The following is a 23826-nucleotide window of genomic DNA, read 5'->3' on the forward strand; positions in this document are numbered from 1 at the left end:
TTACCTGACAAATATTTTAAAGCAGCCATAATTAATATGCTTGAACTAGCTATTATGAAATGCTTGAAACAAAAGAAAAAAATAGAAAGTCTAAGCAAAGAAATGGAAAGTCTCAGCAAAGATATAGAAGATATAAAAAAAAAACCCAGTGGACATTTTGGAACTAAAAATAATAAAATATTTTTTTAAAGAAACCCTCAGTGGATGGAGTCAACAGCAGAGTGGAGGGGCCAGAGAAAAAAATCAATAAACTTTAAGATGGAATGTTAGAAATCACCTCATATGAAAAACAGAGAGAAAATAGACTGGAAAAAAGAAAAGTGAACAGAGCCTCAGGGACCTGTGGGAGTTAACACTCCTGTTATTGGCATCCTGGAAGGACAGAATAAAAAGGGTGAGGCTGAAAAAGTACTGGAAGAAATAATAACTAAAAACTTCCCAAATTTGGCGAGAGACATAAATGTAGAGATTTAAGAAGTTAAGCAAATCTTGAAGGAAAAAAACCAAAGAAATCCATGCCAAACACATCATAATTCCGAAAACTAAAGACATAGAAAAAAATCTTTAAAGCAACCATAAAATAATGACACCTCACCTATAGAGAAAAAACAATTCAAATGTCAGAAGATTTCTCATCAGAAGTCATAGACGCCAGGAAAGAATTGGCACAATAATTTTCAAGTGCTGAAAGAAAAGAATTGTCAACGCAGAACCTCCTATAAATCCTTCAGGAATGAAGGGAAAATAGAGACATTTTTCAGCTGAAAAAACCTAAGAGAAATTTGTTACTAACAGACCTACCCTAAAATAATAACTAAAGGCAACTCTCTAAATAAAAATTAAAGTTGGAGGAGGGAGGAGGAGAAATCTTGGAACATAAGGAAGGAAGAAAGAACATGGTAAGTAAAACTATGGGTAAATACATGAGATTTCTCTGGAATTTTCTGAATTATGGTTGAGTGTTAAAGCAAAAATTGAGACACTGAGCTGGTTCTAAATGTATCAATATGTAGAGGAACTAAGTAAGACCATTATAAACAAAAGAGGGTAAAGAGATGTAAAGGGTAGTAAGTTTCTACATTTAAACCGGCAAAATGACAATACCTGTGGACAGTTAAAAATAGGCATATGTAATACCTAGAGCAACCACTTAAATATCTATATAAAGAGATACAGTTCAAAAACACTATAGCTAAGCTATATAAAGAGATAAAATAAAAACACCATATCTAAACCAAAATAGAATTTTAAAAAATATACAAGTAACACACAGGAAGGCAGGAAAAAGAAATAGAGAAAAACAGAACACAAAACAAAAGGGTAGACTCAAGTCCTAAAATATAAAAAAAATACATTGTAAATAAATGGTTGAAATATACCAATTAAAAAATAAAGATTGGCAGAGCAGATTATTAAACATGACTACAAGAAACTCACTTCAAATATAATAAAATTTGTAAGTTGAAAGTAAAAGGATGGGAAAAGGTATTTTGAAAACATTAATCGAAAGAAAGCAAGAGTGACTATATTAATATCCAAATAAAGTCAACTTAAGAGCGAAACAAATTATCAGGGCACAGTGGGGTATTATATAATGATAAAAGGGTATATACATCAAGAAGAGATAGCAAATTTAAATGGGTAAGTAGCAGGCAACAGAGTGCAAAATACGTGAGTTAAAACTGATAGAACTGAAAAGAGAAATACTCAAATTTATAATTATAGTAGGAGATTTCAACACTCCTTTCTCAGTAACCTGTAGAACAACTGGACAGAAAACCAGCAAATAAATAGAAGAACTCAACAACACCGTCAACCAATAGTATGTAACTGACATCCAACAGTAGCAGAATACATATTTTTTCCAAGTGTCCCCAGAACGTATACCAATATAGACTATTCCCTGGACCACAAGAAAAACCTCAACAAATTTAAAAGAATTGAAATCGTAGAGTGTACTTTCTGACCACGATGAAATTAAACTAGAAATCAATAGCAGGAAGATAATAGAAAACTCTCCAAACACTGGAAGACTAAGCAACACTCTTGTAAGTAAGTAAATCATCCATGGATAAAAGAGGAAATCTCAAGAGAAGTAAAGAACAAACAAAAAACTGAACACAATGAAAATGAAAATACAGTGTATCAAAATTTGCAGGATGCTGCTAAAGCAGCACTGAGAGGGAAATTTTTAGCACTAAATGCAAACATCAGAAAAAAAAAAGTCTCACATCAATAAGGTAAGCTCCCACCTCAAGAACCTAGGAAAAAAGCAAAATAAAACAGATGCAGAAAGAAGGAATTAATAAAGGTAAGAGCAGAAATCAATGAAATTAAAAATAGAAAAGGCAATAGAGAAAATCATTGCAACAAAGAGCTGTTTCTTTAAAAGACTAATAAAATTGATAAATCTCAACAAAACAGACAAAGATAGAAAGAAGGCAGAAATGAGTAATATCAAGAATGGATATTACTGCAGACCCTGCAGACATCACCAAAAGGATAATAAAGGAATACTGTGAACAACTGTATGAATATAAACTTGACAGTTAGATGGAATGGACCACTTCTTCAATAAACACAAACTGTCACAACTCACCCAATATAAAATAATTAAATAATCAAATAGATAATTTGAATAGCCCTATAACTATTAATGAAACTGAAGTCATAATTTTAAAACTCCCCCAAGGAAGTGTTTAAAAAAGAACCCTAATTTTACACAATCTCTCTCAGAAATTAAAAGAAGATAGTGTACACTGCAGTTCATTTTATGATGCTAGTTTTACTCAGATACCAAAACCAGACAAGACAGTACAGAAAAGAAAACTACAGATCAATATTCCTCATGAATATAGAAGTAAATATATCTTTAAAAAAAATTCGTAAATAGAATTCAGCAATATGTAGAAAGAGTTATACACTGTGACAAAGTGGGGTTTATTCCAGAGATGCAAGGTACAGTATTTGAAAATACAAGCTTATATGTGTCTTGCTGAAGTTTTGAAAGGAATTGGGTCAAACCTATACATCAGTTTGGGGAGAGCTGACATGTTTCCTATGTTGAGTCCTCCAATCTATGGATTACCATGGATCCACCATATTAACTGGCTAAAGAAGAACAGTCATGTGATCATATCAGTCAACGAAGAAAGAACACTTGGCAAAAATTTAAAACGCATTCATAATTAAACTCTCAGAAATATAGGAATAGAGGAGAAATTTACCAACTTAATGAAGAGTGTCTGCAAAGCTCTGCATGTACAAGCCACTGCAATAAGGCAACAAAAGGAAATAGAAAGCATAAGTGTTGGAAAGAAGAAAATAAAATGGTCTTTGTTCGCAGGTGACATAATTGACTACATAGAAAATCATCAGAAATCTACAGAAAACTAGAACTAATAAGTGAGCTCAGTAAGATCACAGGATGCATGTTAACCATACTAAAATCAATTGTATTTCTATATACTGACAATGAACCTTTGGACAGTAAAATTAAAAATATAGTACCATTTACAATCTCTCAAAAATAACAATAGGGCTTCCCTGGTGGCGCAGTGGTTGAGAGTCCGCCTGCCGATGTAGGGGACACGGGTTCGTGCCTCGGTCCGGGAAGATCCCACATGCCGCGGAGCGGCTGGGCCTGTGAGCCATGGCCGCTGAGCCTGCGCGTTCAGAGCCTGTGCTCCGCAACGGGAGGGGCCACAACAGTGAGAGGCCCGCGTACCGCAAAAAAAATAAATAAATAAAAATAAAATACTTAAGTGTGAATCTAACAAAGCGCGTATAGGACTTGTATGCTAAAACTACAAATTGCTGAAGGAAATCAAAGAAGATTTAACTAAATGGAGAGACATGCCATGTCCATGGATTAGAAGACTGAACATAGAAAAGATGTCACTTGTCTCAATACTGATATATAGTCGACGCTTTGTATCTGTGGGTTCCATCCATGGATACGGAGGGCCAATTGTACTATGCCCTTTTATATAAGGGATTCGAGCATCCTTGGATTTTGTTATCTGCGAGGGGTCCTAAAACCAATCCCATGCAGATACCGAGGGACGACTGTATAGGTTAAATGCAATTCCTATCAAAATCCCAGCAAGATACAGACAAACTTCTTTTAAATTTTAAGTTTAAAGGCACAGGATATAGATTAGCTAAAACAGTTTTGAAAAAGAATAATACAGTGGGGGAAGTTAATCTACTCAATTTCAAGACGTATATAGCTACAGTAATAAAGACTGTGTGGAATTGGAAGAGGGACAACATACATCAATAGAACAGAAGAAAGAACCCAGAAATAGACCCCCATAAATATGCCGAACTAATTTTTGACAAAGATGCAAAATCAATTCATAGAAGAAAGATGACCTTTTCAACAAACGGTTCTGGATAAATTGGACACCCATAGGCAAATAAACAAACAAAATAAACCTGTCTACCTTATACAACAATTTAACTCGAAATGTATCAGGATTTAAATGTAAGACATTAAACTATAAGACTTTTAGGAAAACAGGAGACAATCTTCGGGATCTAGGACTCAGCACAGAGTTCTTAGACTTGACATAAAAGCACAATCCATAAAGGGAGAAAATGGTAAGATGAATTTCATCAAAATTAGGAACGTTACTCTCTGAAGTACCCTGTTGAGAGGATGAAAGACAAGCTACAGAACGGGAGAAAATATTTGCAATCCACATAACTGACAAAGGACTAATACTCTAGTAACAAACAAACAAACAAAAATTCTCAATACCACAGTAAAAAAAATCTGATTAGAAAATGGACAAAAGACATGAACAGATAACTTCAGCTAAGATGATATACAAATGACATGGAAAAATGTTCATTTTTAGCTCCTACAACTCAACAGCAAAAACCCGAGTAACCCGATAACCAAATAATGGGCAATGGACTTGAATAGACCTTTCCCCAAGAAGATATACAGATGTCAACACACATGAAAGATGCTCAACATCAGGGAAGTGCAAATCAAACCCACAGCTGGTACCACCTCACACCCAGGAGGATGGCTACTATCAAAACACCAGAAAATAACCAGTTTTGGTAAGGATGTGGAGAAATTATAACCTTCGTGCACTGCTGCTGGGAATGTAAAATGGTGCAGCTGTTTTGGAAAATAATATGGCAGTTCCTCAAAATATTAAAAATAGGATATGATCCAGGAATCCCACTTCTGGGTATATATTCAAAATAATTGAAAACAGTTATCTCAATGAAATATTTGCAGACACAGATTCCTTGCAATATTATTAACAGTAGCTGGTCTTTGAAACAAAATTACCTGTGCTTTGGAGCCAATTTTATGTTTCAGTGCCAAAAATTGTATGCATTGTGATTTTATTAATCCTGTTGGAGATAATTCCTCCCCCAATTTTGCACAAGTTTTTGCTACCTTAGAAGATATTACAGATATCTTTCTAGATACCTTTTCTACTCCCCAAACTGATTTCCTGCCAAAGTCACTTAAAACAACAACAGATGAACCAGTTTGCAGGGCAGAAATAGACACCAAGGGGGGAAAGTGGTGGGGGAGGGGTGGTGGTGGGATGAATTGGGAGATTGGGATTGACATGTATACACTGATGTGTATAAAACTGATCACTAATAAGGACCTGCTGCCGTACAAAAGAATAAATAAAATTCAAAAAAATAACCCAACAATAACAAAACAACCACAATAGTAATGACAATGAAAACCAGTCACAGATTTTAAACTTCAAAAGTTCTACTGAAATTAGTTTGGAGAGGAAGAATAGTTAAAAATTAAACTGTATTATCAAGGGAAGAAATGTAAAAGGCTTAAAATGTGAGGCTGTTCTTTCTTTTTCTGAAAGAACAAGTTTGTTACTAAAGTACTGAACGCTGTTTCTTCCTAGGAGGAGTGAATGTTCTATACAGAGTGACTGCATAAAATGGAGACTTTGACCACAGGAGTTAGTCTGTGGAAACTTTGTTTACCTTGCCGTGCCAAGTGCCCTGTTGCCTAATTTGTCACTTCTCTTCCAAGAAATACAGCTGGTTAGTGCCACCTACGGCAGAAGGAAAGATCCTTGAAGGACAGGCAGGGCCTTTCATTTGAAAATGGCATCATATTTACATTTCGTGATATGCCCTTTCCTAACTCAAATACTCATAAAGACGTAAGAAAAGACGAACACTTACGAAAACCAAAGATAATAGTGAACCATTTGATAGCCACAGAGGATGTCCATCAAGCACAGAAGGAAAGAAGTTGGATGGAGACCCAAAATTCTGGCCTCTGTGGACATGCTTGAATTTCTGAGAAAGAATAGCTTCATCCAATGGGAAATAAAAAATTAAAATAAATCTTAAACAGGGAAATTTAAAAAAAATGACTATCATTAAAAAATAGATAAGGGGAGATCCAGGTTAATTTTTTTTTGAGGGTGTTGATACAGGGATAGTTTTCAAGAAATATTTAAGTACATAGCAGTATTAGAATCTGTATTGGTGATAGTAAGAAGTATAGAAAATTAAATTGGTGATTTATTAGACAAAGAGGAGGTGTTCTCTCACCCATGGAGTAGAAGGTGGCAGTGGGATGCTAAATATTGGGAAAGCAAGTTTTGATTGAATCTGGTCTACTCAGAGAGTTTAGGAAGGTGATAGAGGACATGAATTAGGCTGACATAACTCTAACATTGAAAGGGAATCTGTTCTGTTAGATAATTATAATTAATTATATAGAGAGACTATATAATTATATATATAGAATATTCTAATGTGTAATTCCATATGTTCCATAATACATGTATAAAATGTACATTGGCTATATACACGTACATTCTCCTGTGTAGAAAATTTGGTATATTTTACAAGGAGAATGACTAGTTAAATGTGCAAGTTTAGTTAGGCCAGGTGCCTGGGATCTTTGCTGTATCTGTGAAACTAGCAGAATGTTGTCTATATGTGTGGGTAGCACGTAGTGTGCCAACAAAGCTTTACTTTGATAAGATGGTGCTAGTTGTAATATAAATTAATGGATGGAGTACAGCTTCACTTTTGTTCCTTAGCAATTGTTCACTCTTTAGAATGGGCTGTGTCTTGGTCAAGTTTTATTTAAATGAGGGTACAAGCGTTTTTTTTTTTTTAAAGAATGAATGACTTGAACCTATATTGAACACCGGGAGCACGGTGGTGAAAATTATTTATACATTCTAGCTAAGAGAGAGACAAGCCAGTGAGGACTGAAATTTATAGAAGCACACGGTGCTTCAGAAGTGATGTCTAGGAGGAAAAGCCTGTGAGAGTTCAGACCAAAAGAGTCAGAGGAAGTGCTCCAGGCAGAGGCGGCATTGACTGCAAAAGTCTGGGACAGAAAAAGCTTAGGTAAGTGGGAGAAACCCAGCATGGATAGGACATCAAATGAGTATTAAGAGGAGGTATAAAGAGGTGTCAAAACAGGGAGGAATGCAGAGTAGAGGCTGGGGGGCAAGTAAAGGGTGAGTGACACAGAACTCAGAAGTGCCCTGTCAAGGAGCTTTGACTTAATGCTTTAAACGACAGTGTGTAAACATGAGCAAGTATAGACTCGAGAAAGACATCTGTGGCTGCAGTCAGATTGGAGGCGAGCCAGGGAGACCAGTGAGGAGGTGGAGGCCATCAGGGAAGGAGACAACCTTGAGAAATATTCAAGCAGTAGAATTAACAGTAACAGAAACATTAGGAGGAATTAGAGCATAATGATACGAGCAGAAGTCTGGAGCCGTACGATGGCTGGGCTTGCTTTGTAAGCATCCTCAGTTTTCTCATTTGGCAAAAAGGACTGTTAAAACTTACAGAGTTGTTGTGAAGATTGGATAAAATAATGCATATAATGTGCTTTAAAACAGTACAGGATTGATATATGGTTACTATTACTTTTCTTTTCTTCGTTGCTGTGCGTGGGCTTTCTCTAGTTGTGGCGAATGGGGGCTACTCTTCGTTGCAGTGCACGGGCTTCTCATTGCAGTGGCTTCTCTCGTTGCAGAGCACGGACTCTAGGCACGCAGGCTTCTGTAGTTGTGGCTTGCAGGCTCTAGAGCACAGGCTCAGTAGTTGTGGCTCACGGGCTTAGTTGCTCCGCGGCATGTGGGATCTTCCCGGACCAGGGCTCGAACCCACGTCCCCTGCATTGGCAGGAGGATTCTTAACCACTGTGCCACCAGGGAAGCCCACTATTACTCTTCTAATGATTGTTATTTTATTGTAGATCAAAAAGTGAAATAAGTTTTATGAGCTCTTATGCCTGCCAATTTTTATTTCCCATTCATGGGCTAAATGGGAAAAGTATAAATCAGAATTTACAAAAAGTTTACTTGACTGGTATTTATCAAAACAGAGGAAAGCCAAAAGGAAAAAAAATACCTCATGTTTTAAAGTTGCCTATTTAGCTTCATACAAAGATTGTATGTAAACCAGGCATACAAACCCAAAGCCATCAGAAGGACCTGACCACTCCGTGTGTGTGTGTGTGTATGTGTGTAAAAGTTCTTACTGTTTGACATGCCGTGCCGTAAAGTGCCCAGAAAAGTTACTCACCTCCCCATGTGAGTTTTCTAAACATTCTGAAATATGAAGAAATAGAGTGCTTGGAAAAATAAGCTATTACAACCAGCTTTTCTACATTTTCCCCTAATACTACATCTTTTCTTCAGTATGCATCCCAGCAGGCAACAGTTAAAACAAATGCTTCACCACTGTATAACCAAGGTAATCCTCTTTCCAAACAGGAATACTTGGAATCTCATAGCCTGTTGTCCTCTCCCTTCTCATCAGCCAATTCAGCATTTTAGGGTCTGTTCTTTAAAGCCCTCCCTCTTCGATTCAGAGTCTGCATCAATTAGGAATGCTGTCAGCTGCAAGTAATGGAAACCCCAGCTAGTAGTGCTATAAAAATAGGGTTTCTTTTAGTCACCTACCAAGGTGATAGGATGTAGCCAGCACTGGTTCACCTGGACAGCAGTGTTATCGGGAACCTCAGCTCTCTCCCGTTTGCCCCACAGGCCTTTGCTATTAGTTTTTCATTCTTATGCCTACTGCAGCCCAGCTATAAGAAAGCTGCCTCAGCTTCAAGACGTTATTTTCAAAGCAGAAGCATGGGGACGGAAGCTGTGTAAGTGACTCTCCCTTTGTAACAGTTCCTTTTATAAGAAAACTACCTTAGTAGACGTCTCCTGATGTCTCATTGGTCAAAATTGGTTCCTGGGCTGCTTGTAGCTACAAGGGAGGCTAATAAGAAAATTAGGATCTTGCTTTTTAAAATCTCTACAGTATATGGCAGTCAAAAGAAAATAGAGTTAAAAATGCTGTTGGGTTAGCAGCTGTATTAGTTATCTGTTGCTACGTAACAAATTACTCCAAAATATAGTGACTTTAAACAAAATAAATGGTTTCTGTAGGTCAGGAATTCAGGAGCAGCTTAGATGGGCGATTTTGCCTTGGAGTCTCTCATGAGTTTGTGGTTACTTGTTGGCCTGGGCTCTAGTAATCTGAAAGTTTGACTGGGGTTGCATGGTCTGCTTTCAAGATGATCCAGAAACACGGCCAGCAAACTGGTGCAGGCTATTCGTGGTAGCTTTCTGTTCCTCTCCAGTAGGGCTCTCCCCAGGGCATGGCAACTGGCTTCCCAGAGAAAAAGCTTCAAGAGGTCAAAGCGGAAGCTGCGGTATCTTTTATGATCTGCTCTCAGTTCACACACCATTATTTCTATAATGTTCTATTGATGATGCAGGTCAGCCCTCAAAATATGGGAGGAGACCACACAAGTGCATGAATACCAGAAGGCAAGGATCATTGGTTGCCATCTTGGAGACAGGCTGCCACAGCAGCAAAAATATAAGGTCCTGCTCCTATTTCATCTCCTGCTTCACACTGTTTTATTGGCAACCATGGAGACCTTGTTTTTTTTTTTTTTTTTAACCACTTTCTTTGCTCCCTATCCATGAGCAGGGATGAATGAATGTGTGATGAAGTAAACAAAAGGCTTGATCTAGAGTTACATTTAGCTGTCAAGAAAACATTTCCATACCTCCTTACTTCACCAGGAAAATCCTTCTGAACTACCAGTCACCAAATGAAAGAAAACAATCTACAAACAGGGTATCGATGGGAAATCCTTCTTTCTCTTCCTGAGTAAATTCACTGAAAAAAGCCAGACATCACTGGGTGATTTTTAACAAAATAATAAGAAAAGTTTCCACTGCAATAGCACAGAGTGAGTGGTGTGAATTATTTTTATTTTTTCCAGGGGTGATCTGCTCATATGGTATATCTATATGAGACACAGGGGCAGACAAATGTTTTTTCTGACATGAAGAAAATATAGGTATTTTGATCCAATTAATCCTACACTAACCAGTTTGGTTTCCTTGCCCCAGGTTTTTAGGAAGGTCTCTTGACCACTGTTGTTAAAGGACCTTAGCCAATTTGGCTATTCATAAATCATAGGTGATTTCTGGTTGACCTGGTAGCTGCCTGTAGTTCCAGAAGGTGGTGACCAATGCTTTTTCAAATCAGAGGCTGGACACAAGACTTCTTCAGAGAGCCAAGGCCACCATTCTAAAGAGTTTAGACAGTTGAGCTTTTACCAGATTCCTAAACCTCATTTATGGGAAGGTAGAAATGCCATTACAGTATTTCTATCACACATCTTGCCTCTAATTTCATTGATTAAAGAATATTTCTATTTTTTAAAAAAATATCCATCATGCTAATGAACAAAGCCCCTGGTATTTATCAGATCTGGAGATAGCTGAGGACTCTCTTGTGATAATTGTATCTGGAGTTGTCTTTTGATTAAGATGTTTTCCCATGCTAGCTAACCAGCCTGGAGTGTGTACTCCTGATTAGCACAGATGACCAGCCCAAGGGTATAGATGAAAATGAACCCACATGGATACATCACCTGTCCATGCTGGAATACTTTAAAAGAAAGTTATAATATCAGAGCAGCAACTCATTGGAAAACTGGACAAGTCTGCATCCCACTTCACCAACCAGCCTTTATCATGCCAGTCCCTTCAATGAAGCCAAGGTCCTTTTTAACAATGAGTAGTACTCCAGGCACCTGTTCCTATTTTGTTGTCTTAGTCCCTATTTTGGTGACTGAAGGCAGAGAACACTTTGGCGTAGACAGCGGAAGACAGCCAGTTGGTAAAATAGCAAAAACATTGACAAATTTATGATAAAAAAAAAAGCCCAGATGTTAGGGTAGAGTCCTGAGTCCAAGGTCAAACCTTTCACGAATTAAAACTTAGTTTGTCTTTGTTAATTTTCCCCTCCTTTTTCCAAATCTCATTTGCTCTCCTGGGATTGATCCCTTCTTACTGCAGTGTTCTCCCATGTTGGGGATTTCACATCCAGTCTAGACAATGCCTTAACTTAAAGCCACTTGCCGTGCCGTAGCATTTCGTGCCATTATAGAAAGATATACTATTTCATTTTTAAGCCAGTATTGCTGATTTGTGTCCCTCCATCCTGAATTAAAGGGTTAGAGAAAAGAAAATGTAATGTCACATTTTGGACCCTTCAGTGTTTTAAGGAGTTAAGTCCACATGAGCTCATGTCTTAATCTTCACGGAAAGTTTATTTTTACAGAGAAATTCAATCGTTTTCCTAGGAAGGATTTACTGTCAAAATAACCTAAATAAATAGAGCTAATTTTTTTTGGTTTGGTAATAGATGGATTTCGTTCTTTAAAAAATTAAAGTCAGCTGCTTAACACCTGCCAAAGATTCAGGATGTATTATGTTCAGTAAGTGTTAACTTTTTAAAAGGGAAAAAGATCTGCAAACAGAAAAGAAGTTCTTAGTACGGTAAATGTTAGCATCTGAGACTCTCTCTTTGGCTTATTCATGAGTGTTACTTAGAAGTCTGTCTGAGGCTCATTAGGCCATTTAAAATCACAGGTCTATCCATCTGTAGACCAAATGTTTAAGAGAGGATTGCACACACACACACAAAAAAAAAAACGTAAAAGAAAAATAAAAGGCATAATAGTTTTGCTTTGAAAGCCCCAGGATACATCCTATTGTCAAAGATAATTATATTCCCCACCTCCAACAAAGGATATAACCACTCCTTGTTTCGTGAGGTTTTATAGGGAAAAAATTCCATATTTCACATTGGTAAACTGATCTGGAGGGCATTTTGACATTTATGATCGGGAATCACATATCTCCCATTCTGCATTTTGTGTGCTCTCTTTGGTTATCGAGGCCGTGGTGCCCAGATCCAAATCTGGGATGCGTGGCAGTGTAGTCAAGGTCATTCTTTCTGGGGGTGACAGTCTGGTACTAAAGTAGTAGTACAGTAAGTGAGGCTCTAGAGACAGTAATGACTAATGAGATGAAGAACCATGTCCAGTTTATTACCGTGACCCATTCAACATGAGGTAACATTCACACTTACATTAGAAAAGTCCTTGCATTTTCTTTAAACTTAAGCAAAACTTTAAGTGTGTGCACCTTTCCACTAGCAAAGGACAACTGAAGACTTCCTCTGAGACTTTAACCTCAAAACATCTGATCCCTCTCTATAGTACACCCCACGTACTGGGGACCTTGAGGGAGTTACATAGGAAACTGAGGCAGGGACTTCCCTGGTGGTCCAGTGGTTAAGACTCCACGCTTCCACTGCAGGGGGCACGGGTTAGATCCCTCGTCAGGGAACTAAGATCCCACATGCCATATGGAGTGACCAAAAGATAAATAAATAAATAAAATAAAAAATAAATTCTCTTAAAAAAAAAAAAAAGAAAACTGAGGCAAAAGAGAAAAAAAAAATCCCTTTACTCTCCCTGGGAGGAGGAAGAGAAGTTTTGTTTTGTTTTTTTGTTTGTATGTTTTTTAATCTAGCTTGAAATAGTTTTTATTCTTTGTTCATTTTGTGAATGTAGACCTCATATTATTTCATTCTGATTTTTTGATGTCTCCAAAAGGAGAAGATCTGAAAATGAAGAGTCAATATATAGTGTGAAAATTGAAAGAATCAATTCCATTTCTGTTACTGTTATTATTTCAGCAGAGTTTAGACCTTGTAACATGTCAGGGTGGAAATAGGATTCTTTTTTATTTTGTAGTTTGTCAGTAGTTTATATCAGTGATTTATTCTTTCAGAATTTACTGTAGATGATTTTTCTGCTTGAGAAAAAATCCTGGACTTTTTCAGTGATTGGAAATTTTAACAAAAGCAATTTCCCAGTTACTCCGTGTAAATTCCAAATGGTTTTGATGTTTTAGTTAAGAAAGAGGTCATGAAAAGATGCTCAATATTACTCATCCTCAGGGAAATGTAAATCAAAACCATGATGAAATATCACCTCACACCTTTTAGGATGGCTATCATCAAGAATATGAGCGAGAACAAGTGTTGGTGAGGATGTGGTGAAAAGGGAGCCCTTGTGCATGCTTAGCGGGAATGTAAATTGGTGCGGTGCAGCCACTATGAAAAGCAGTATGGAGGGTCCTCAAAAAATTAAAAGTAGAACTACCATATGATCCAGCAATTTTACTTCTGGGTATATATCTAAAGGAAATGAAAGAAGATATTGGAAAGATATATGCATTCCCATGTTGCTCTTTTTTAATGCTTCATTTATTTATTTATTTTAGTTGAAGTATAGTTGATTTACAATACTGTATTAGTTTCAGGTGTATAGCTCTGTGATTCAGTACGTTTATAGTTTATACTCCATCCAACCTTATTACAAAACAATGGCCATGTTTCCCTGTGCTATACAATATAGCCTTGTTCCTTATCTATTTTATACATAGCAGTTTGTATCTCTTCATCCCACAGCCCTATTTGCCCCTCTGCACTTCCCTCTTTCACTGGTTTGTTCTCTCTATCTGTAAGTCTGTTTCATTATATATATTCGTTTCATTTTTTAGATTCCACAAAAAGTGATAATACAGAGTATTTTTCTTTCTCTGACTTATTTCACTAACTTAATACTCTCTAGGTCCATCCATGTTGTTGTGAATGGCAGAATTTCATATTTTTTATGGCTGAGTAATATTCCACTGTGTATGTATATATATATATGTATGTGTATATATATATATATATATACACCACATTTTCTTCGTCCATTTATCTATTGATGGACACTTAGGTTGCTTCCATATCTTGGCTATTATAAGTAGTGCTGCAGTGATATATGCATTCCAGATTGAATGAGTTCATGGATATACAACTAGCATAATGAATATAAAGGATGAATATATCTTTTTGAGTTAGTGTTTTTATTTTCTTCATATATATACTCAGAAGTGGAATTGCTAGATCATCTGGTAGTTCTATTTTTAGTTTTTTGAGGAACCTCCATACTGTTCTCCATAGTGGCTGCACCAAGTTACATTCCCAGCTACAGTGTAGGAGGGTCCTCTCTTCTCCGCATCCTCTCCAACATTTGTTATTTGTAGACATTTTGATAATAGCCATTCTGACAGGTATGAGGTATATCTCATTGTGGTTTTGATTTGCCTTTCTCTGTTGATTAGCGATGTTGAGTATCTTTCCATGTGCCTGTTGGCCATCTGTGTATCTTCTTTGGAAAAATGTCTGTTCATTTCTTCTGCTCATTTTTAAATCAGGTTCTTTTTGATAATGAGTTGTATGAGCTGTTTATATATTTTGGGTATTAACCTGTTATCACCCATGTCATTTGCAAATATTTTCTCCCATTCAGTAGGTTGTCTTGTTAGTGATATTTCTTAATGTGAATCCTTTATCATTGATTAAGCTAGTTGGATATTCATGAACTCATTCAATCAGGAAGTTTTCTTATATATTTCTTTGATAACTATATCACCACAGTTCTTTTCTAGATAGATTGTCTTCGTTTTCTCTCCTGTTTTCTGTTTTTGTCTTTTAATGCTACAATTCTTTTACATGTATTGAATCTTCTGCTCCCATATTCTCTTGTTCATTGAATGAGAGAACATCTTGGTTTTCTGGTTTTTGTTTTGTTTTCTTTTGTTTTTTGATGTATGCAATGAGTAAATTGAGTAAGTGTGTTATAACTGATTTACCCTTTTCTTCTGGTCCCTGGTTGCCTGTTTGCATTGTTTCCCTTTTTTCCTTTTTCCTTGACTTTGTCTCTACTTTCATTTGGGGGCAGTATGTTATAGAGATTGGAAGCATGGGCCCTGGGTCCATATTGAAAGTTTGTGAAACTGGCCATACTACCTTGTAGCTTGTAACCTTCCTTGAGCAAGTTACTTTAGTCTTTATATATCTCAGTTTCCTACTTGAAAAAATGAGGGTGATAACGGTACTTACCTTATAGTTTTTATGATGATTAAATAAATTTATCTATATATGTGCAAAACATTAAATGCATACAGCATTAAATGAAGTAATTTGCGTAAAAAATTAAAATGTGCTTTGAATGATGCTTGGTGCATAGAAAGACAGCATTGGCTATCTGTTTTTTAAAAAAATTTTATTGGAGTTGATTTACAATATTGTGTTAGTTTCAGGTGTACAGCAAAGTGAATCAGTTATACATATATCCCCTTTTTTTTTTTAAAGATTCTTTTCCTATATGGGCCATTACAGAGTACTGAGCAGAGTTCCCTGTGCTATACAGCAGGTTCTTATTAGTTATCTATTTTATATAAAGTAGTATGTATATGTCAATCCCAGTCTCCCAGTTTATCACTTCTCCCCCTTATCCCATAGTAACCATAAGTTTGAAGAATGCGACAGTAAAAAGCTGAGGAAGCCTTGTTGACGCATAGGCTGATAAGAAGGCTTTTTCATTGAGGGGCTCCACATATCAACATCTACAGATCTAGATCCTTGGTCTGTTCAGTTCTCTAGAGAGAAATCTTACAAATCTCTGCCTGTGGGGTTTAAGCCTGGGTGTCCGTGTTCTATGGGCAAAGCGGGGGAAGGAGGCTAGGGAGTCTCATGATGGCCGTGCAGACTTTCTACTGAATTGCCTAGTTTGCTGCATGGATTATCTCTTTTGTCCTCAGCTGTGGATGGTGCTCAGCCTTTCCAGAAAGCACGAGGAGGGGCAGCCAAGAGTCAACCATCTACAAATGCTCTTGCTTTCAGCTTTACCCCACAGCCCCACTCTTTGGAGGTTGCTGGTGCCTTGAGTTCCAGGATTTGGATGTTTTCAGCTTAACCTGGCTTGTTTCTCACTGTACCCCACCCTCTAATCCACAGTTTTAGCTTTTTCCCATCTCTAAGTTAATGACCACTCATCCACTGCATTTTCAGCTTACTCAGTGTTGCTACCATCTCTTACTTTATGTCCCTTTTCTCCTTTTCTCTTTGTCCTTCTAAGTCTATCCTTTAAAAAATTCCTTTACGATCATTTTTGTGGAGAATTAGAAGGGAGTAATAGTAAACATGTGTGTGTTCCACCTACCATGTCTAATTGTCCCTCTCCAGGCAAGGCCTGGCTCCACTGGTGAAGGAGGAGAGATGGGAAAGCAGAGATATGACATCAGTGGACACTTGTTGGTTGTGAGCAGGTATTCTTATATCTGGTTCTGTCTTACTTTCACTGACCGATGGACTCTGCTCATGTGTGGTTGTGATATCTTGTGGTGACTTTCAACTTTACTCCAGCTCCCCCTCACAGTGGCAAATTCATTTCCCTCCAGCTGTACCAGTAGTTGATGTCACCCCAATCCTTTCCCTACCTGCATTGCCTCCTAGTTTCTCTTTTGGTGTCCCCTTGGGAGCCCCAGAGCTCTCACAGCTCCTCTAACCTCTGTGTTCCTTCTTGAGCAGCTCAGCAACAACCGAGTTCCTCTTCCGCAGCTTCAAAGTCCCATGGGGAACTGGAATGGGGGTGCCTACACTTTTTTCTTCCAGCCAACACCATACTACACTGCAATTGCTTCATGTTCTGTTGATATGGGCCACTGCAACAGACCTCCCTCCTTCAGTAATCACTAGATGAGATTCAAGCATCAGCCTCTACTTTCAATTATTTTTACCCACACATACTTCACAAGACTTTTGTCAAGCTCTTTGGCACTCTCCCATGAGGATCCTCTGAGGGCCTTCGCAGAGGATCTTCCAGATTCTACAAGTCAACAAGGCTCAAGCAGAGGGGAGGTGGCTGTACTTGGAAGTGGAGAAGATAAATTATCCATTTCTTTTGTGTATATTTGGAGTTACAGGCCCAGAAGTGTTTTTGTTTGTTTGTTTTGTTTTGTTTTGTTTCGTTTTTGTCCATCAGCTTATTTACTGAGGAACTGATTTGGTAATATGGAGCTATTTGTCCCTCAATAAAGTTTATTAAACATTTGAAATGTTAAGACTTAACCCAGAAGGTGTCATAGAAATGCAAAAATCTTAGAAGAATCCTTAAGGCTATGGTGGATATATATTACTGCTATGTAAGTAAAGACCTTTGGAGTTCCATGGTACAATGAATCTTGGTCCCATAGACTGAAGCTTCTTGCTTATATCTGTATTGCAATAGATGGCATTAGAGACCCAATCTCCCTCTTTTACCAAAATTTCAGCTGAATCTGCGGGGTGCAAAAAGGGTCACTGTGGCCAGACATCTAAAGTGAGATGATTTAAGACCTACTAGCCATTTTGCTTCTGAGTTCTGATTTGCCCCAGTAAATAAAAAAACAGCAACAACTATCCCAATCACTGGAATAGTTGCTATGGAACTTCTATTTATCTTGAAATTATGTTTGTCTCCAAGATACCATTAATAATAAAAAATTTAAAGTAACTCCCAAAGCCCCAAAATAGTTGTATTAAATAATAGATTATCATCAAAGCATTAAGTATATAATATTTAAGAGGAGATAGTAAGATACAAAATTTCTAGCACACTTTGACCACAATTATAGTAAAGTTAATATGCAAAATAAAAAAGTTTGGAAGGAAATATACTCAAATATTAACACTCTTTGTGTTTGGGAAAGAGATTATGAGTAGCTATTCCCTTTTTTAAAAAAATTTCATGCATTTTCCAAATCTCCTATAATGAAATTTTATTCTTTTTTAGTTAAAAAATAATTTGTATGTAACACATAGTATATAATATACATTATATTATCATATAATAATTTATATGATATAAATAAATTAAAATGATATATTTGTGGATAAGATTATTTAAATTCTCTACTCATATTTTAAAGAAACTTTGGGGGGCATAAACATTCTGAAGTCCCACTATGGAATTTTGAAATTAAATAGATTTATTTAAAGGCTAACTTATAGGACTGTGGGGCCTGAGTATATAATTTGTCAGTGAATGAAGGAAAGGAAGAAACTTACGTAATTCCATGAAGCAAAGACTCAACTTGGTGTTTCTTTGAAAACATAACTAAGACTTGCTCAGAAAGCCACAAATCAATCAATATGTATTCCAGTTTCCACTGCCCTGCATTTTTCTCTCTGTTTACTCATTTTAGGCCTATCAAGTAATTGAAAACGAAGGCTTTGCTAGAGCAGACATCTCATTGTTCTAGAGAAGATTTAACTGTCCAATTAATGGCAAGTGATGAACCTTCAAGTTCTGGGGAAAATGAAGATAATGGGGAGGCAGTATTTTATCTTTGACATCTGAGTTTTTTTTAAAAAAATCATACATTTCCAAGCAAAGAGAGAGCAGCATAGTTTGTTCAGAATGTCACTCTCAAAGGACAAGGAAGATTATTATGAGTGATTTCCTAATGAGATAATTTAACAAACTTAATGGAATACCTGTCTTAGATTTCAGATGGAGCCTTTCTGCTACTGGCCTGCTGGCTTTCATAAAGACAAAATTTTCCCTTGATCCATAGCTCTTTCCTTCTCACTCTGTGAAGGGCCTCATATAGCAAAGGCAGGGATCTTTCTCGGAGACCATGGCAGAAGGCTCATTTCTTATAAATAGACCAAGTCTGTTGGTGCAACTCAAATTCTTGTAGCAAACTTCACCAGGCATTTCTCATTTAATTGAGTAGTCAGGGAATCAGATGGATGGAGTGGAAGGTGAAGAAGTGGATGGGGAATTGGATGGGGGAGAATGGTACAGAATGAATGATGAGGATTAGCTGTGCATATTATTTTACTCAGGGTGCTCTCTTCCTTAATTCCCATGATTTACCCCTGTGGATTTTCCACATTTAAGCAATAAGTAGCCACTGTAAATTACCACTTAATAGGATCAGTTCCTCATGTCAGAAACCTCAAGTGTTCCAACAGAAAGGGAAATTAATATTTTGCTTTTACTTTCTAAGGATTGGTGCATATGGCCACCACACTCCAAAGAGTTTCAAATTCATATTTAGATAAATGGATTTGTTCTCTTACGCATTTGGAATAGCAACAAAATATTCACGTTTGTGCCCTTATTGTTGAGTCAAAAAAACGATGCCGAAAACATGTAGAGGTTGGGACTTAGGCCAACATGGTAAACATAATGGTTACAGTTTGGTTGTCTGCAACTATTGCCTTACAGCTCTTTTTAAAACTTGTATTTACAGTTTCATCATATATATGAACATGAACATTTTTGTGACATGAGTTGACTTCTGTTCAAAAAAGTTTAGAACAAGAAAATGTTTTAGACTTTCTTCCTAGTCACCTTTATATGCGCTCTATAAATCAAATATTCTCTTTCTTAAGTGCTGACTTCTAATGGCTGATTAAGTTATACATTAATTGTTGAAAAGCTACATTTTCATAGGTCTTGCTGTAAGTCACATTGATGGACGAGTAAGAGAGATTCATTCATATAAACGTTTAAGCTGGAGTCTTTAGGAGGACCTAAACATTTTGACCATAAGTCACTGACAAGGTCTGTTTCTCCTCCAGTGGCAAAGGCAAGAGTCCATAAAGACCAAATATACTTGGGTCTTTTGCATTTGGCTCTCCGACTTTTCCTCTTGGGGGCAGAAGATGAGGACCTAGGAAAAACAGAGTTTGGGGCTCTCTTCTGTTGGAGTGCTAAGGATCTCAAAGAATACACATGGAGTCCATAGGAACAGGAGAAATAAAACAAAGTTTAATGAAGTCCTAGAGTGATCTAGACTCTCCTTGAAGATGCAAGAAGTCATTTTTGTGTTTAAGGTCAATCAGTATTGTCTCATGCTGAGATGCACTGTATATGCATCTGTGGTAGACTCCAGAAAACTGATTAATTTATGTGAAAGACTTTTTTTCTTGTCTCTAGGATTGAAATAGGACCAGAGATTTTCTCCTCACAGCCAGATCATAATCAGAAGCCATGCTGCTTTCTGATTGTGAAATATCACAGCCATAGGAGTGTGGAAAGAGGCAAAGTCATTATGATCCATAATTCTCCCCAGAAGGCAGGTCCAGATTTCTGGTGAGTGTGGAGTCAGAATAACCATGTTAGATGCATTACATTTCATGGGGCCCAACCAAGATATCCTGCTATGTCTGCTCCATAATGGTGATGATTTTGATTTTGTCAGTGGGGCCAGAAATCATTAAAGTCCACTGGCTTAAGAATACTACATTCATCTTCATACTAGGACCATCCCTGATATCAGGTTTGTGGTAGTCAAGTCAGATGGATCTCTCCCTTCTGGACTCTGTTTGGAGGGACTCTCCTATAACATGTCATTATAATTCCCCTTTATCCAAACTTTTAACAGTGGCATTCCTCTGTTCTAAGAAGAAGAAATGGGGTGGGGGCGGGGATGGGAGGAGGATTACAAAGAGAAGATAATGTGCGCAAAAGCCAAGAGAGACACAAAAATTTAAGGGGGCACCATGCAGCAAAAATGTTTATATCCCTTTCTTATTTAATTCTACTGTCTGTTTCATAGATGAAGAAACAGAGGTTCATAGAGGTAGGTCTTGCCATCACATAGCTAGGGGGTGGTAGAACCAGAATTTAAACCTATATCTCTCTGATATAAAAAATTATACTCTTTCTCACTATACCATTCTCTGCCTCATCTATCTTAGTCACACTTTAAGGGTCTTTTTCAATAAACCCTACGGAGTGTTTATTATATCTCAAGACTATACTAGGTGCTAAACAGAGAAAGGTTATGAAACGGTGTGTTAATGCTATAGGATTGTGAGTAATTGAAGAATGCAGAGAAGGTCACAGTTTTGCCTTGCAGGGGACAGAGATGTTCACGTGGTCTAGGAAAACTGCGCTGACAGCATGGCGTTTGTCTTCCCCTTACAGTAGGGGTAGGAGTTTGCCAGGTTAAGAAGGCAAAGAGGTGGAGGATAGGGTAGGGAAAAAAAGATATTTCAGGTCTAGGAAATAAGAACAGCAAAAGCAAAAATTTGAAAGCTTGAAGGTCCTGATTTATGGACTTCCACGGCACAGTCACGGAAAATGCCAAAGGTCTCTTTTAACGTGTACTAAGAATGGGAGCCTTCACTGAGGGGAAACTGGATGAGAAAAATAGAGCTGAAAAATTTGTCGATGTTGTGATTATGCTACCACGATGGACACTTTCGTTAACCCAAGAACAATTCATAGAGCTTGTATTGGGGATGGGTGTTGTGTATAGGGGATGGGTGTTGTGTATAGGGGATGGGTGTTGTGTATTGGGGATGGGTGTTGTGTATTGGGGAGGGAGGAGGTGTGGAAGGGAGAGTGATAGAGGAGAGAGGGTTCCAGAAGAAGGGCAGGTACAAATAGGGCTCAGGCACCAACACTAACCTTCATTTGAAAATTCTGCAAGAGCCTGCTAGGCCTCTTTGCCTTCACCCAGAAGTCAGCTGAAGTTGACTCAGTTGGCAAAATTCTACCGACAACAGACTTAATTGTGACGAGAAGTTTGTTGGGGAAGGAGAGGAGAATGGTGTTCAGATATTCATGCTTTTGCTAAGTGTTAAGGAATGACCTGGTTAAATTGAAGGAAGAAGAGTTTTGATAGGGTTTGTCTTTATAATCAAACCTTTTCAATCCTATTATAAGTGCTTTGGGGAGAGGAAAGGCATCATAGATGCCCCTGGAGGGTTATGGAGAGCTACTTTCTGAACTAAGAACGTTCCTAATCTCTGCCTTAGCAGCTATTCTTTCCTTTAGAAGGAAAGACCAACCCTTGCTCTTCACAGTTATTTTCCCAGATATATTATAGAGTGAGTGCTTGCAAGCTTGGGCTTTGAGAGAGAGATTTCAAGAACTGGCTCTACCCCTTCTGAGCTGTCTGACCTTGGGCAACTCTATTTACCTATCAAATCCTCACTTTCATCATCTGTGAGATGAGAGTGGTGGATAGTACTTACCTCATGAAATCTGTGTGAAGATGACATTAGATAACGAGGGCTAGATTTGATAGAACTCTTAAAACATATCAGGTCCTGCTCTTTCAAAATGCTTTACATGAATTCACTCCTTTGATTTTTAAAACAATGACCACATAAGGCAGATACCATTATCGTCCCCATTTAGCCAACGAGGAAGCTGAGGGCCAGAGAGGTTAAATAAGTTTCCCAAAGTCACACAAGTATCAGAGCTGGGATTTGAACACAGACCTTTGGACTTCAGTAGTCATACTCTTTGATTACCAAGGAGTGTAGAGCATTGGGCACATTTGCTGGAAGGTATAATCATGGACTAAAGATTAGCTAGTTAAAGAAAACCTTTTTAATGTTCAGCGTAGTCCTCAGTATTAGAATTTTGAAACCCTCATCTTAACCTTGATGCCACTTTAACTGATAGTCACTTCTTCACAAATCCCAGTTACACGTACGCAGTTAAAAGTTACTCTTTCCATCACCTGGAAAGTTCTAAGGAGTGGTACTTCTTTCAGTTAACTGTTTTAAAATGATTTTATCCCAGCCTGTGGAAAATAGAAGTCAGTATATCAAACCATCACAAAAACATCATCCTGCTGTGTTCTCATCATACTTTTGGAAAACGTTCCCACAGCTCAAACAAATCAGAGGTGTCAGTGTCCATCGTATAACCGACACGGATCTGGATGTTTCTTGGGGCGCATATTTATATAAGTTCAAGTCCATTCTGGTTGTATCAGCCATTGTCCTCCAAAGGGATCTCCAGATGTTGTAAGAATTAAAATCTTGAATTTGACAAGCTGCCACTGTTGTTTTGCATTTTTGAAAGTTTCTGTCAGAGGCCCCAAGTATGAATGAGGAAGATTGCCTTTCATCCAAAACCTACCAACTTGTTTCCATGCTGCAAAAATCTGACGTGGGGGAAGTTCAGCGAGGGTGTCAGGGCTGCCCTACATATCTATCGTGGTTTGCAAAGCATGTGATCAGGCTCTTGGCAAAACCCTGCGGAGGAGAACTTCTCCAGCTGTGGCTGTAGCCTGCCATCCCTCTCTTGAACTTGGCACTTAATGAATCGGTCTTTGGCTTGCTTGTGTCTCAGAGTCAGGCTGGAATAAGCTTCACTTCTCAATGTAGGGCTTTTCAGTTTTGTCTCTAGTATTTCCTTTGCAAGAGAAATTTTATTAACATTCATAAATAAAGTTTTCCACATACTGTCATCTATCTCTCTTACACCTAACTTATCCCAGATTTTCTGGGAATTGTCTGAAAATGATTCACAGTGTGAGTGAACAATTTCCACATTGTTCTTGCTGGTCTCTATCTAGAGCCTTGCCCTTGGTTAAGTCAGTGAGAAAGATGAGAATTTGTCCTCTTTTGGTCTTGGTAAACAAACAAACCAAAGAAGACATAAAACAGTTCTTGACCAGAATTGTTCAGTGGCCAGATCTCTCCTTTCAGAAGATATCACTGCCTAGGAAATGGTGCTGCACTTTCTAAGATAAAATTAGCACCTGGCCTCAAGAAGTAGCAGGAAGGATCTGGACCGTATGCCTAGAAGTATTTTGTGCGGTAGGATGG

The 23826-nt window shown here is 37.7% G+C and overlaps 1 protein-coding gene across 2 annotated transcripts in view; it reads left to right on the forward strand.

Annotated features, from left to right (window-relative positions):
- The window catches only part of SUGCT (succinyl-CoA:glutarate-CoA transferase), a 684774-nt gene that overhangs the window by 504412 nt on the left and 156536 nt on the right, over positions 1-23826 (forward strand). The gene's annotated exons all lie outside the window — the stretch shown is intronic.

The sequence above is a fragment of the Lagenorhynchus albirostris genome, chromosome 8, assembly GCF_949774975.1.
Source record: "Lagenorhynchus albirostris chromosome 8, mLagAlb1.1, whole genome shotgun sequence".
Lineage (NCBI taxonomy): Eukaryota > Metazoa > Chordata > Mammalia > Artiodactyla > Delphinidae > Lagenorhynchus > Lagenorhynchus albirostris.